At 36.9% G+C, this 15,888-nt stretch overlaps 1 protein-coding gene across 6 annotated transcripts in view; it reads right to left on the reverse strand.

Moving 5' to 3' along the window:
* Positions 1–15,888, reverse strand: part of LOC122730714 (malate synthase, glyoxysomal-like) — a 73,415-nt gene that overhangs the window by 39,961 nt on the left and 17,566 nt on the right. The window contains exon 1 of one of the 6 annotated variants that reach the window (XM_043970002.1): positions 8,501–8,578. The exons of the other annotated variants lie outside the window; for them this stretch is intronic. The gene's annotated coding sequence lies outside the window, so the exon portion shown is untranslated. Of the gene's footprint in view, positions 1–8,500; positions 8,579–15,888 lie in introns of those variants that run through there. 6 annotated transcript variants of the gene reach the window in all.

Consider the following 15,888-nt stretch of genomic DNA (forward strand, 5'->3'; position numbering starts at 1 on the left):
GAGTGTTCACAAAATACTTGATTATATTATACAAAGAACATGGCACAGACACTATTAGAATTTAAACTCTTTAATTTTGAAAACGTATACATATCTCCTATATCCTGCAGATCATCATTTTTTAGACTAGACCAGACCTATGATTTCATCAGGGAAGTGAGTTTCCCATGAGGAATTTCTTTTACTGATGAATATTTGCATATTCTCTAAGAGTTATTGTCTTAGAGCAGGAGTTTTTTAACCTTTCTGTATGTATGCTGTGGAATCCTTTGGACCCTTTCTCAGAATATTTTTGAATGTACAAAATAACAGAGAGAGGGTTAAAAGGAACCAATTATGGTATCACAACTACTTTTTAAAAAACAACAAACAGAGCAGCTAGGTGGTGCAGTGGATAAAACAACAGTCCTAGATTCTGGAGGACCTGAGTTCAAATCTGGCCTGACATTTGACACTTACTATCTGTGTGACCCTGGGCAAGTCACTTAACCCCAATTGCCTCACCAAAAAAATAAAACAAAACAACAACAACAACAACAACAAGCTCAAGGCTAAGTTTTAGAGAGGCAATTGAAAGTTAAGTCTTGCACTTAGTCATACTTGAATTCAGATTTTCCTGACTCTAGGGTTAATTCTCTATCCATTGCACTACCTTGCCTCACTAATGATCAAACTGGTACAAATTAAGTAGAACTGGCAAAAGAAGATAAAAATGAAATGTGGAGGTGAGGGTAGGCTAGACAACATTGCCATTTGATACTGTTTTATATCTTGATGTTAAACTACTGAAAATAAAGTCAACAAGCATTTACTGAGTCCTTACTACATGCCAAGCAATATGCTAAAGAGCCTACTGAGCCTCTTAAACTAACACTGAGAATATGAAAGACAAAAACCACCATGTGAGAGAAACAAGTCACTCCTCTATTTAATCAAATAAATTGGTTAAATAAACAAAGTTATTTTCATGTGACAATCTCTGAAGTAGGACTACAAATATACCTTGGTCTGGTCTGAAGAGACTCACAGAATCCCAGAATTGGAAGGGACACTGGAGGCCATCTAATCCAACTCATGAGTGAACAAGAAAATCTTCTACAATGAACCTAATAACTGACTGTCTCCTTTGCTGAGGACTTGTAGTGGGGGTTGAGGAAGCAGATGAAATCCAGCCTGATCTCCACAGCCTCCTGTAACACTGAACATCATAGCCCTTTTTCATCTTCAGCTCAAGACCTACATTGTCTACAAAGCCTTCTTGAGGACATCTCAACTCGGCCATCTCCCAATCTCCTCTAACGCACTCAGAAAGCATTTATGAAGTGCCTACTGTCTGCCAACCACCGTGTTAAGTGCTAAGGACACAGAAACAACACCGTCCCTGACCTCAAGGAGGTCACATTCTGCTTGGGGAAAGCCATATTGTACATTGATTAGTAAATAAGGGAGAGCAAGAGAGCTGTGAGAATTAGAATGTGAACAAATGGCCATGCCTTGGTTTTGCCCAGTGCGTGACATGTGGTGTAGACTATTTCTAAAGAGACCAAGAACATGAAGGTCAGTAGTCCAAAGCTGTGAGGCACCCTATGCACATGGGTCTCCCTACTTAGATGCCTTCTTGTTGGGTGTTTGTGTATGCCCACTCAAATCTTTCATCCCTTACTGTACACACTGGTGGGAGAATGTGGCTGAGATTTATGGTTGTACTGTTATGTTTTGATTATTGCTGCTTTTGCCTTCTACTGACTAAATGTTATAATTATTCCTGCTTTTGTCTCATAGTAGCTAAATGTTATGATTATTCTTGTTTTCACCATATTGTTTTGTAAATGTTTCATGCAAATGTTAAGAACAACCACAAAAGAAAAAATTAAAAGCAAATGTTGCACAGAGGTAGGAGGTCCATAAGTGTTGCACATTGTACAAATTTACAGACTTTTAAAAAGTGTATTGATCACTTATGTTGATTTTTTTCCTCTTTTTTTTTTTTTTGTCCTTAAAAATATTATTTGTGGGGCGGCTAGGTGGCGCAGTGGATATAGAGCACTGGCCCTGGATTCAGGAGTACCTGAGTTCAAATCCGGCCTCAGACACTTGACACTTACTAGCTGTGTGACCCTGGGCAAGTCACTTAACCCCAATTGCCCCACAAAAACAAACAAACAAACAAAAATATCATTTGTTATATGAGATGGCTTTCTGGGAGGGAAAAAATATTGGGGAAACTGGTATTTTTTTAAAAAGACCAATAACGATTATTTTTAAAAAAAGAATAAATGGTGTCAAGAGATTATAGACTAATATGTGTAAGATATATTTTTGGATGAGGTTCATATGGAGATATGAAATTTTTTTAACTACTAACATTCGTTAAGAGGGGTTTTGGGGAACAGTGAGGATAAGCTAAGAACAAAAAAATTAATTAAAAAAAGTCAATGAGGGGGTACTTAGGTGGCACAGTGGATAGAATACCAGCCCTGGAGTCAGGAGGACCTGAGGCCATATGTGGCCTCAGATACTTACTAGCTGTGTGCACCTGGGCTTAGTTACTTAAGCCCCCAGATTGCCTTTTTTTTTTTAAAACAAGAGCTTTATTTATTTATTTATTTAGTTGGGTGAGACAGTTGGGGTTAAGTGACTTGCCCAGGGTCACAGAGCTAGTAAGTGTTAAGCGTCTGAGGCTGGATTTGAACTCAGGTACTCTTGACTCCAGGGCCAGTGCTCTATCCCTGCGCCATTTAGCTGCCTCCCATATTCCATCTTTAATGGTAATTAAATCCAGGGAATTATATCTTTACAACTCATTTTAAGAGCTGCGCCATAAAGATTTATTAAATACTTACTATATGCCAGATAGTATACTAAGTACTGAGGCCAAAATGAAAAGCAAAAATATTCCCTGACCTGAAAGAGCTCACATTCTGTAGAGAAAAGTAACACATAAATAACTAGGTACAGACAAGATATAGAGTAATTGTAGAGAGGAGGCACTACTAGCAAGTGGAAGGACTGGGACAAGCCACCTGCAGGAGAGACTTGAGCTGTGTCCTGAAGGAAGCCAGAGAAACCAAGAGGTGAGGGTCAAGAGGGAAAGCACAGCCAATGCTGCCCTATCAAGTGTGAGGCATAGCAAGTAGGCCAGTGTTGATATAACAGAGGATAGATCCATTTTCTTCATTATAAGAGAAGACCGTGGGTTGGAGATTAATTCCTTATTGCCATGTTTTAATGGCGAACCTTCCTTTCCTACCCTCCAAGCCAAGGTGGGATTTAGTTTCTTGGCCTTCTTAGATTTTTTTTTTCTTTTAGTAAAATTGGGGGTCACTGATACTTTTTTTTTGCTTTTTAATCATTTTAATTTATTTTGTATTTATATCTTCTACATTCCTCCCATCATCTATACCAACCCTCCCCTACTCAACCCTGTTCCCACCCCCGACTCTACATGTGTTTTCTTATTATCTCTCCTTGAGGCAAATCTTGATTTTTTTTGTCTTTTTCAAAACAGTGCCTGACCAAATTTTCAGAATCGACCCACATATAAGAGCCTGAATATTAGGTCCAGTTCCCTTCAGGTGATCAAGCTATGCAAGTGTTAGAAGCAGTACCACTGCACCTGTGAGAACTGAGGAAACCTTATAGAAGTGACAATCTACTGTAGTAGAGGTGATCAGAGGAACCTCTGATTTGCTTGACTGGGGCACCTCCCAGGGAGGGACCTGGACACAGGTTCCTTGCGGAGGCACCTGACATATAATGCCTGATTGTTCCCCAGTGACTAGGGCTGCTTTTTCATCTAACTGCTGTTGACTGGCTGAGTAGGAGGTGGGAGAGAGATGGGCTCCAATTGGAGAGATCTCTCTCCCTTAGGGGAATAATGAGCTGTATAAACTGGCTTTCAACCTTTATACTTTGGGAATTGTTTGCTTTCTCCACTGGACTTCCAGAAAGTGGCAGGGCAGGGAAATCTGGGGGAAGAGATTTCCTGGTCACATACTGCACAAATACTACTGGACATATGCCTTTCTCCAAAATGAGATTTTAAGGTCCCTGAGGGAAGCTAAGAGGTCCCATGTTTTAGGATTTTAATCCCTAACACTCTCTGGACTGCAAGTTGAATTATGCTGATCACATGTGAGTCTATCCAACCAAACTGGTGTTACATCTACTGCATTTAATGTTAAGGTGGATTTAATGTAAAAGATATTGTGGGATAATTACCCATGATTTAAGGATAATTGTTCCCATTATATTAAGTGCAGATGTTTTTACAATGTACATTTCAGATGTTAAGTGTAATTATCCCACCCTTTCTTCTAAGCAAAAATTAATTGAAAAAAATAACGATTTTATTACTACTCTCCTTTTTAAAAAAATATGTGGAAATTCTGCTGTACTATATAAAAGCCAATTTGTGTTTTCCCATTTTATACAATGATATTAATTGCAGTAACTGACACAGAGTTAGAGTAAAAAAAAAATCTATTAGTTCTCATCTTAGCTCACTGAATTATTCTGACTATCCACTAAAGTAGACAATTTTAAAAGACATTTCTTGAATTCACCGAACTTAAAATGTCTTCAACACAATCATAAGGCTCAAATCTTGTCTATATTAATAAAATTTTACCATCTGAATTCTAGGTCTGCCAAACAAGAATAAACATTAAGAAACAAGTACCAGAGGGGCAGCTAGGTGGTGCAGTGGATAAAGCACCAGCTCTGGATTCAGGAGGACCTGCATTCAAATCCAGGCTCAGACACTTGGCACTTACTAGCTTTGTGACCCTGAGCAAGTCACTTAACCCTCATTGCCCAGCACAAAAGAAAGAAACGAGTACTAACTCACATTTGTATAAACTAAATTCACTTAAACTTTGGTTTTATATTTTTACATCACTGTTATTTCCAAAAACTCTGTTCTCTTTCTCTGCCTGCAGAACCCTCCCTAGTAACAGAAACAGTTAGACATAATTGGAATTTATGTTTGGTAGCATGTGCAACACTCTGCATCCAAAGCCTATGAACTTCTCTGTTGAGAAGAGGAAAATACAAGTTTCATTAGTCCTCTGAAATTGGCTGGTCATTATATTAATTTAAATTATGATTTTAAAATATGTTTATGTTATTGAGGTCACTGCAGACATTGTTCTCTTGGTGCTGCTTTTGCTGTTTCATATCAGACTATACAGATATTCCCAATATCTGAATTCCTTATATTTGCTTCCTCCCCTCATTTTATTGAAGCCTTTTATTTGAACATCAAAGTTATTCCCAGAATTATTTTTCCCTCCTACTCCTCACACCCAGTGATCTTTCCCTTGTAACAAATTTTTTCCAAAGATAGCAGCGGTTAAATAAAATCAAGGCAATCTATGCAAAATTCTACACTCAGTCCTGCCACTTTTTTTTTTTTGGTGGGGCAATGAGGGTTAAGTGACTTGCCCAGAGTCACACAGCTAGTAAGTGTCAAGTGTCTGAGGCTGGATTTGAACTCAGGTCCTCCTGAATCCAGGGCTGGTGTTTTATCCGCCGTGCCACTTAGCTGCTCAGTCCTACCACTTCTACAGTGAAATGAGGGAGGTGAATTTCTTCATCTATTCTTTCTGGCCAAGGCTGTACATAGCATTTGGTGTCATTTTAGTGGTTTCATTTAAATTGCTATAGTTATTATGTATAGTTTTTATGTGTTATGTATACTGTTTTTCTGGTTCAGCTTATTTTACCCTGAATCAGTTCATACAACTCTTCTTTTCTCTGAACTCTTCATATTTATCATTTCTTAAATTATATTCACATATCACAATTTACTCAGTGAATCCCCAATCTATATTTCCTCACTACCATAAAAAGTTCTGTGGTGAATATTTTGGTATATATTATACCTTGTTTGTCTCTTACTTCCTTGAGACATATGTTCAGTAGTGCTAATGCTAAGTCTGAGACCAATTCATATTTTTCTTGGAAGCTCTGGATGTAGGAGCCCTGACGTTGCTATCCTCTTCTGAGGGTGCACCTCAATCTTCCTTGTCACTAAAGAAACTTTCTATGGTTCACATCTTTCTCTGCCTACTCATCTTGCCTGTCTTTTACTTGACTTTTAACTCCTTCTTAAAGTGGGGCCCTGCTTCCAGGCTGAACTGTCCTAAGCTTTAGGGGGTCCCAGGTGGTATGATTTAGGAAAGGCTAGGTTCTTCACTTGCCTGGCCTATGCTCTGGTCTGTAAATAACCTCAGGCCAACTTGCCAATTAACAGGCAACAAAATTTTGTTTGCTATGGTTGTTAGCTCTGACAAGCTCCTGCCCCTCCCCCACCTGGGCCACTGCCACTCAAGATTTCTTCCTGATTTCCCGTGAGGGTAGGACGACCAAATTTCTCAGCCCCCTCAGACACCCTTGTAGTCTCGCCACCCCCCAACCCCCGGCCAGCCATTCAACCCTCTCACCAGACCATGAGCTTAGTTCCAGAAGACACCAGTGCTGCGGCTTATTTGAGGCTCGGGGGTAAGTTTCTCTGGCACAGCCTGCCTGGAGCTGGATCTGTGTTGTCATGACCACAGGGTTGAACTCCACTCCCACCCCGGTAAAGCAGCCCTCTCCTGCTGAACTTCTAAGCCCTCTTTGGCTGGAAAATGATCTCAGCCTGGTTGTTTTTTTTTTTTTTTTTTTGTGGGTTCTGCTGCTCCAGGAGTTGTTTTATGCCTGTGTTTGGAGTTTTTTGGAGTAATTGTTTCAGGAGCTCTGAGCAATTACTGACTTTCCTCTGTCACCTTGGTTCTGCCTTGTGGTAATGCTAAGTCAACAAGTATTAGCAACCCAGTCACTTTTCTCATGTAATCCCTGTTTTCCAGAATGTTTAGATTAATTCATAGATCCACCACAACTCACTAATGTATTCATCTTTTCATAGTAGCTTCGGCATTTAAGACTTATTATTTCTGTCTTTTGTCATCTTTGCCAATTTAATGGTTGTAATGAAACTTGTTTATTTTGATTTGCATTCCTTTTATTATTACCAATTTGGAACATTTTCCTAGACGGTTGCTGATGGTTTATATTTCATGAAAACTATTTGTTGCCAGGTATAGTGGCACACATCTGTCATTCTAACTTTCAGGGAGGATAAAGTTGGTAAATCTATTGAACTGGGGAGTTCTACGCTGCAGGTGACTAAGCTGATCAAGTGCTTGCACTAAACCTATCTCAATGATGGTGAGCTGTGTCGTAGTAGGAGAAGGGAGAGCAAGCTGCCTGCCTCAGGAACGGTGAACTGGCTCAGGCTGAAAACAGAGCAGGTCAATTGCCCATGCTGATCTGTGATAGGACTGCGCCTATGATTAGCTGCTATATTTCTAGACTAGTTAAGAGAAGGAGGAGGGAAAAGGGAAAGGGGAAAGGAAAAAGGAACAGAAAAAAGATAACTGTTCATGGTCTTGCCCCACCTATCTCCCCCCCCCAGCCCCATTCCCCTTCACTGAATACCTCTCTTCTTTCAAGAAACAGCTCAAGCATAATTTTCTACATGAAGCCTCTCCTGAGGCCCCCAGTGACTAATGCTATCTTCCCTAACTACTTTGCATTTATTTGTAATTATTGTCTTTATATTTATTTTGTATATCCTCATATAATTACTCTTTTGTCTCCCTCATTAAAATGTAAGCTCCTTAAAAGTAAAGTTAGCATTTTTTTTGTCAAGCTCTTCCAACACACCCCTCTACAACAACCTTACTGAACCAAACCTTACTGAACTGAGTGGGAAAACCAACAAGATATCACAGGGAATCATTTTTCCAGCCCAGGGAAATTTAGGAAGGTAGAAAGAGAGGTCTGTGGACAGTGGAATAGGAGCTGGCTGACACCATGGCATGGTGGAAGAAGCACCAGTCTTGGGCTACAGTGATGGCGGCACTGGGAATAACACCAAGGGACAGCAGGGGGACTGAACACTTGGTCAGAAAGAGATCCCAGGGGATCCCTGTGCTAGCACTGGGCACAGGACTGCGTGCCATTTGGTAGCTCTGTCATTCATTACTCATAATTTTTAAAAGAGCAAAAGAAGACCTCCTTTTTTCTTAACTGCAAGAATCAAAATCAGATTAATTCTAGTATCAGTTCCTGGCATGGCCTGCTGCTCACCAAAGGCATATTTTAGCTAAATTGTAGCACTGATAACTTGTATTTAGTTATAGGAAGTACTGGAATTCGGCCCTTCTATCACAATTAAATTTCAAAGTAGTTTAATTATAGTAGTGCATAAAGCTATTTTATGTTTAAAATGATAAACACTAACATTAGCATAGATTAATTACAAAGACAAATTATGAAGAAAAAAGAAGAAAAATGTTTTCTTAAGATTTTAAAACTTAAATTATTAGTCAAATCAAATTGAAATGTGAAAGAACAAGTTAAAGCAAACTGATTCTGTTTTAATTTCTCAATAGAGGCAATTTATCCTATAAATAACTTCCTTAAGTAAATTCAAAAGTCATATTTTACTCACAGTCTTTTCCAAAAATATTCACAAACTGTAACCTGAGCCACCACCACACTGTTAAGTCTGAAAGGAAGATCTGAATATGAAAATTGTGCTAAATCACTAGAGTTTATCTTTCAGTGTTTGATTAAGAGTGGTGCCGAATCAAGACTTTGAACCTTCACTTTCTGGTAATTTTCCAAGTATATTCCTTCATTTGTTTTTCTTTCCTTTTATAAAGGAAATTTCTTCTAATTCTAGTAAATCCTTGTGTTGTTTTTCAGAATCAACAACAAAAAATTACAAAAGAACTTGGGTGCAGAGTTCAGTGGATCATGATATTACTACTACTAAAAGTAAATCTCTTAAAAGGTCTGCAAAGTACTTTACAAATATTTCATTTGATCTGGGAAGGTAGGTGCTACTTTTTGACAGATGAGGAAACTGAAACCATGAAGGGTTAAATCTAGATATTTAACTTGTAAATGTCTGAGGCCACATTTGAATTCTTTATTCCAGGTCTAGCACTCTGTCCATTGCACCACTTGCCTGCCTAATATTGATAATAATGACAATGAGTGGCCATATTTCACTCTCTCTTTTATTAGTCACTATTTTTCTCTTTTTGTGTCCCTACAAATTATTTTGTATTCACTTTTGGATTACATGTTTTATTCCCTGCTGTACAATGTAAGCTGCCTTGAAGGCAGGGGCCATTTTGTTTTTGTCTTTGTATCACCAACACTTAGCACAGGACTTGGCATAGAGTAATAGATGTTTGTGGAACTGAATTTAATTTCCCTCTCCATTATTTCACTTTTCCTACTCTGGTACTTTCCTATGCACTAAGCTGGCAATGCCATTACTACCATTCATAAGTATTATTTTGTCTCCTTAGTCATCCTTAGGGGTTAGAAGGTTCCTAACTTCTGTTTTCTCTTCCTTGTTGGAACCAATTAAAAAAAAATTAACTCCAACTTTATGATGTAGTGGCTAGAGAGATAGTTGCTAATAACAAATTCTCACGGGGGTATACTGACATCCATCCTCCAACATTCACCAGCAGAGCAAGGAACTCTAACACAACAAAATGGGAAGCAAAAGTGTTTTTTTAACCAGACAACAAAACTACATTCTTTAATTTAATTGTGTGTTGTTTTTTTTTTGGGGGGGGGGTGAGGCAATTGGGGTTAAGTGACTTGCCCAGGGTCACACAGCTAGTAAGTGTTAAGTGTCTGAGGCCACATTTGAACTCAGGTCCTCCTGAATCCAGGGCCGGTGCTCTATTCACTGCGCCACCTAGCTGCCCCCAACAAAACTACATTCTTAGCCATATCTGAAGAACAGCATTTTAAGGTATTGTTTTTATTTTTCATTTCCTATTTAACACATTTGTTATATGGAATTTAACCATAATAGCAAGTGCATTTAGTTTTAATTTTGTTAATATCTTTTGTTTTTATATAATCTCCATTTCCAAATACATAGTTCCCTGCCCAACACCCTACAAGTCATCTCTTAAAATAATAAATAAGAGACCAAAAAAGCAGTTCAGCAAACAACCAACACATCAAGTCTTTTAATATGTGCAATATGTTACACCCAGAATTCCTGAACCAGAAAGGAGAGAGGTGTATTTTCTCAACTCCTCTCAAGTGACAGATTTAGACATTATAATTGTAAAGTGTTCTGGTTTTGTTGTTGTTCTTTCCATGGATATTGGTATAGCAAATTCATTGTTATGAATGAGAAATGCGTCAGGGTGGAAGCTCATTACTAATCACAGCTTAGGCACTAACTAACTAGCTATTAATCACAACTGTGTGATCTTGTGTCCAGTTTATGCTTCAGTTTCCTTATTTATAAAATGAAGGGGTTAGGCTACATAATCTCCAAGGTCCCTTCCAACTCTACAAAAATTTATCGAAGCACTTGCTATGATTAGCAGCAAAAAAAAAAAAAAAAGCTGAAAAAAAATTAGCGAATAACCACACAGAAATGCAAGTAAAAATGAAGTGACAAAAATAAACAAAAAACTTACAAAATGATTTTTTTCCTTTTCATCAACAGAGTAAATTGAAATTAAATTTATGGATACATCATAGTCCTGATATCATAAGTCCACCAGAACCAGCCATTTATACTTTTGAGGCATGAGTTTTTTCACTACAAAGAATAGACTAACAAGCAATGGCTGGTGATTTCTTATTTTTCTTGTTGTTTGGTTGTTTCAATCATGTCTGATTTTTTGTGACCCCATTTGAGATTTTCTTGGCAGAGATACTGAAGTGATTTACCATTTCCTTCTTCACCTCATTTTATAGATGAGGAAACTGAGGCAAACGGGATTAAGTGACTTGCCCTGAGTCTCACAGCTTAGTAAGTATTTGAGGCCAGATTTAAACTCAGCAAGAAGAGTATTCCTGACTCCAGGCCTGACACTTTATCCATTGTGTCACCTAGCTGTGGGTTCATTTACCTTTATATGGTTAAAAATAACAACTCAACTTCAGTCATTTTGGAAATTTCTGTTACATCAAGGTAAAAACCTACAGGATTTTTCACAACAGAGCCTAATCCAAAGAAGCATAGTATTTCTGTTGAGAAAATGATTATATTTACTTAGTGTTGTTGTGCACACTGACTTTGATCTAGGACATTTATTAATAAATAGAGGAATAGCCTATTGGTTAGATCATTAGAGGAGAAGAGGCTGATACGGATTCATTCCTGGTCTATCATCAGCTATTCATTTAAAATTAGGCATACTGTTTAACATGCAGAGTATAATATCTATAAAGTACTTCATTTGATTTTTTTAGAGCATGCCTTAAAATTGTGAATTATAGTAAATTAACTTCCATAAGTAAAAAGCACTAACATCTAAAAGCCAGATATGATACAAATCTAGGTTCAATGCTGAAAACTATTTCTATATTTATATTCAAAGATGCAATACCTTTGAAACTTAAAAGTCATTAATAAAAGGCAAAAACTTTGAAGAGATCCTGAGACTACTACTGTGACTATTGGCAAGGTTCTTCCAAATAGATTCCTTATATCAGATAGAGACTGGTGGAAAAAGCATTGGATGTGGAGAAAGATCTGGGTTTACATACCAGTTTTGATAACAGCTGCATAATCTTGGGAATCAGTTTCCAAAATTATAAAATAGGGAAAATAATACTTGCAACTACTCACCTCCCAGGACTGTTGAAAGTGATATATACAGATCTAAATAATTGGAAAGATATCAATAGCTCATGGATAGGCAGAGCTAATATAGTAAAAATGACAAGTCTAAGGGGCAGCTAGGTGGCACAGTAGATAAAGCACCGGCCCTGGATTCAGGAGTACCTGAGTTCAAATCCGGCCTCAGAGACTTGACACTTACCAGTTGTGTGACCGTGAGCAAGTCACTTAATCCCTATTGCTCCGCCAAAAAAATTTTTAAAAAGACAATTCTACCTAAATTAATTTACTTATTCAGTGCCATACCAATCAGACTACCTAAAAATTATTTTATAGAGCTAGAAAAAATAATAACAAAATTCATCTGGAAAGTGATATATAAATATGAACTATCATTGCTATATTAGGCAGAAGTGTGCCCCTTTCTTATTATAAAACTATATGCATCTGTAATTTTTCATAATGAAATTTTGAACAGAAGGGAAGTTATGAATACAGTGAGATACATATGTTGTAAGAAGTCACACCTTTAAAATTTTTTTCATTAATTTAAAATTTTTAACACCTTTGTTAATTAGAATCCAAAATTTTGATTTAGGATTTTTAAAATGTTAACTACATGCCACTATATTTATGACTTCCTTTTGGTTCAAAATTTCACTGTAAAAGATCATAAACATATATTTACATATGCGTTTCTTTCTTTTTTTTAATATATGTTTCTTTCTAAGAAAGGGGCATACAGACACTAACACGCTAAAATAGTAGTGGCTCATATCTATCTATGGTACTTTGCACATTCCTCAGAAAAATTCCATGAAGTAATAAGAACTATAAAATTCTTTTTTTTTTTTAAAGATTTTTTTATTACATTATTATTATTATTTTTTTTTTTTTTTTAGTGAGGCAATTGGGGTTAAGTGACTTGCCCAGGGTCACACAGCTAGTTAAGTATTAAGTGTCTGAGGCCGGATTTGAACTCAGGTACTCCTGACTCCAGGGCCGGTGCTCTATATAAAATTCTTTTAAAATCCACATATTAATTAAGATAATAAACAGGTCTTACTAAGGAGAAAATCAACCCTACGTCATATTTACAAAATGTCCCCACAAAAAGGATCAGTTTCACAACAGGAACTTTTCATTTCTTAAAAATTTGAAATTTATGACATAATGGGACAATCAAATTGGCACTAGAAGTCATATTTTGTACAAGGCCATGCTTTTGGAAGGTTGCATGGTGTCACAGAAAGATGGTTGCATATGGAATCAGGGGACCTGGGGTTCAATATTGGCTCTGCAAACTTACTACTTGGCTAAGTCTTTGTGTCTTAGTTTCCTTATCTCAACACAGAATTGGACTGGAGTGGCATCTAAAAGTTGTTTTCATTTCCATGTATCTTATTATTAGATAATTTGAATAATTTTTAAGTGATAATTTACATGTTGTGTTTCCTCTTCTGAAAATTGCTTGTTCTTACAGAATCACAAAATTACAGTTTATCCACTATGTCTATTGGGGAAACAATAATTGGGGAAACAATTAAATTTTCATCAGTTCCTTACATGAATGTATGTTGAATTTGTATATGGTATATCAACTACAAACTTTTAAACTTTATGTTTTGGCCCACTAGTCCTGATCCTGTGTTTATACCCTTAAAAGGCAGTTAATACAAGCAAGAAAAGACCCATATATTTAAAAAATTCATAGCAGCACAATTTGTAACAATAAAAAGATGGAAATAAAGTATGCTTTCAATGATTCTAGAATAGCTGAACAAGTTACAGCATGTGAATTTAATGGAATATTATCGCACTGAAAGGAAACTATCTTTGCCAAGAAAACCCCAAATGGGGTCACAGAGAGTAGGACTGGAATGAATAACAATAGGTCTAACCATGTCACTTCCCTAAACAGAAAGATTTAGTGGTTTCCATTTCTAGGATTCAATACAAACTACTCTGTTGGGCATTTAAAGCATTTCAGAATTATTGGGGTTATAAAAAAATTGTATCTTTGATAGTCACCCATTCTCTCAAATACTTAAATTTATCACATAGATAATACATAATGATCTCTTACAATTAAAAAAAACAAATGGGGGGGCGGGGCAGTGAGGGTTAAGTGACTTGCCCAGGGTCACACAGCTAGTAACTATCAAGTGTCTGAGCCTGAATTTGAACTCAGGTACTCCTGAATCCAGGGCCAGTGCTTTATCCACTGCGCCACCTAGCTAGCCCCACACACACAAATTTTCTTTTTATTCATTGTGATTCCCCTCTCATTTTGGTAATTTGAGTTTTGTTTGTTTTTAGTAAATTTAGTATTTATAATTTTAATGGTATTTTTTAAAAAAAACAGCTCTTGATTTCATGAAGTTATTCTTTGTTTTACATTTTGTTAATTCTGTGATTTTAATAATTTCCCTTCTGCTTTCTTCTGACATATAAAAATGTTATGTTTGGTGTTAAAAGTATTTCTAATGGGGCAGCTAGGTGGCACAGTGGATAAAACACGGGCCCTGGATTCAGGAGAACCTGAGTTCAAATATGACCTCAAACACTTGACACTTACTAGCTGTGTGAACCTTGGGCAAGTCACTTAACCCTCACTGACCTGCCCCCGCCCCCCAAAGTATCCCTACATCCCATGGACTTTGACATTTGTACTATCGTTAAATGTAAGGTAATTTGTTAAGAGTTTTTGCTTTGGACTTCCATGTTAACCAATGCCTTTTCATCAGATGATCACTTTTTGTCTAGATTTATTGAATTATGTTCTGGAAAAGATATATATATAATTTTGCCTAAATTTACCTAGGATTTCCCTATGTATAAGACCATGATGAATTTTTGTGAACATTTCATTTGAACTTGAAAAAAACAGGTATGTTCCTTGCTTCTTATATTAAATTATAATCACATATATGTAACAACTAGGAGGACCCTGACATCTCCAATTGCTCTTGCTCTGAAGTGCCTTCATACTGTTCTCAGGTTCAACATGGCTATTTTGGGTGATCAATTTTGCAAATCATAGTTGAAGCCCTAATCCAGTACAACACTATTTATTACCAAACCATCTAGCTCCCAATCCAACAACAATAGTATTTAATTATTGAAAAAGGTGTGTAAATAACACAAAAGGGATTAAACAGTACAGTTATTCTCTGGCCACCATACACAAAAGGGTAATCCAATGGAGGCCCCATTGGAAGCAAAATCTAATTCCTCCTTAATCTCTACCACTAGCCTAATTCACTATATCACAAACACACACACATACTACATACAGATATAAATATTGTTTAATACTATTCCGATTTGTAACTTTTTTCTTTTTTTTTTTGAAGTCTACTAATCATTTTATATGTATTTCTTTTCTTTTTTTCTTTTTTTTTTTAGTGAGGCAATTGGGGTTAAGTGATTTGCCCAGGGTCACACAGCTAGTAAGCGTCAAGTGTCTGAGGCCAGATTTGAACTCAGGTCCTCCTGACTCCAGGGCCAGTGCTTTATCCACTGCGCCACCTAGCTGCCCCTATATGTATTTCTTAATTGTAATATTGTAAGTTTTTTTGTATAAATTTAATTACTATATTATTTGGTACACATATATGAATTATATATGTTTGTATACATACATATATATATATACATATGTTTATCATGGTTTTAAGCACAGTGCAATACTACTCATCTCTGTGGATGCTTTTCATATTGGAAATCAGTTTTGTTATATTACATGTTAGTGGAATGACACAGTCACATCAGATCACATGACTCAAAAGATGGTAAAAAGTTTAAGATAAGAGCCATCTGCTGACTTCTATGGCAGGTTGGATTCTGTGAAACCTAGTTCTGTGATCAGGATTCTTCTGAGACTCCATGACCAGAACAGACTATGTGTTCACCCTTCCATCTCCCTGCTCCAAATGTAGACTGCAGCTATCCCCCTCCATCACTGTTCATTCAAGCAGTCACTTTTCTTACTACTGTTCTTTTTCTGTTAAGTATCCTCTTTCTCTTTTTTCTTCTAAGTTTGTGCAGATGAATGTGATCTGTACAAGTAAGTACTCATGTGAATCTAATGACCTGGTGCTTTCTCTAATAAACAGAAATTCTTTTGTCTCATCACTGTGAGCTCAAGTTGTGCCAGGGCTCCCCACTAAGGGAAAAAGTACTCCTTGCTCATATTATGTAAATGCAAATGCTCAATTAAT

Source organism: Dromiciops gliroides, chromosome 6, assembly GCF_019393635.1.
Source record: "Dromiciops gliroides isolate mDroGli1 chromosome 6, mDroGli1.pri, whole genome shotgun sequence".
NCBI lineage: Eukaryota > Metazoa > Chordata > Mammalia > Microbiotheria > Microbiotheriidae > Dromiciops > Dromiciops gliroides.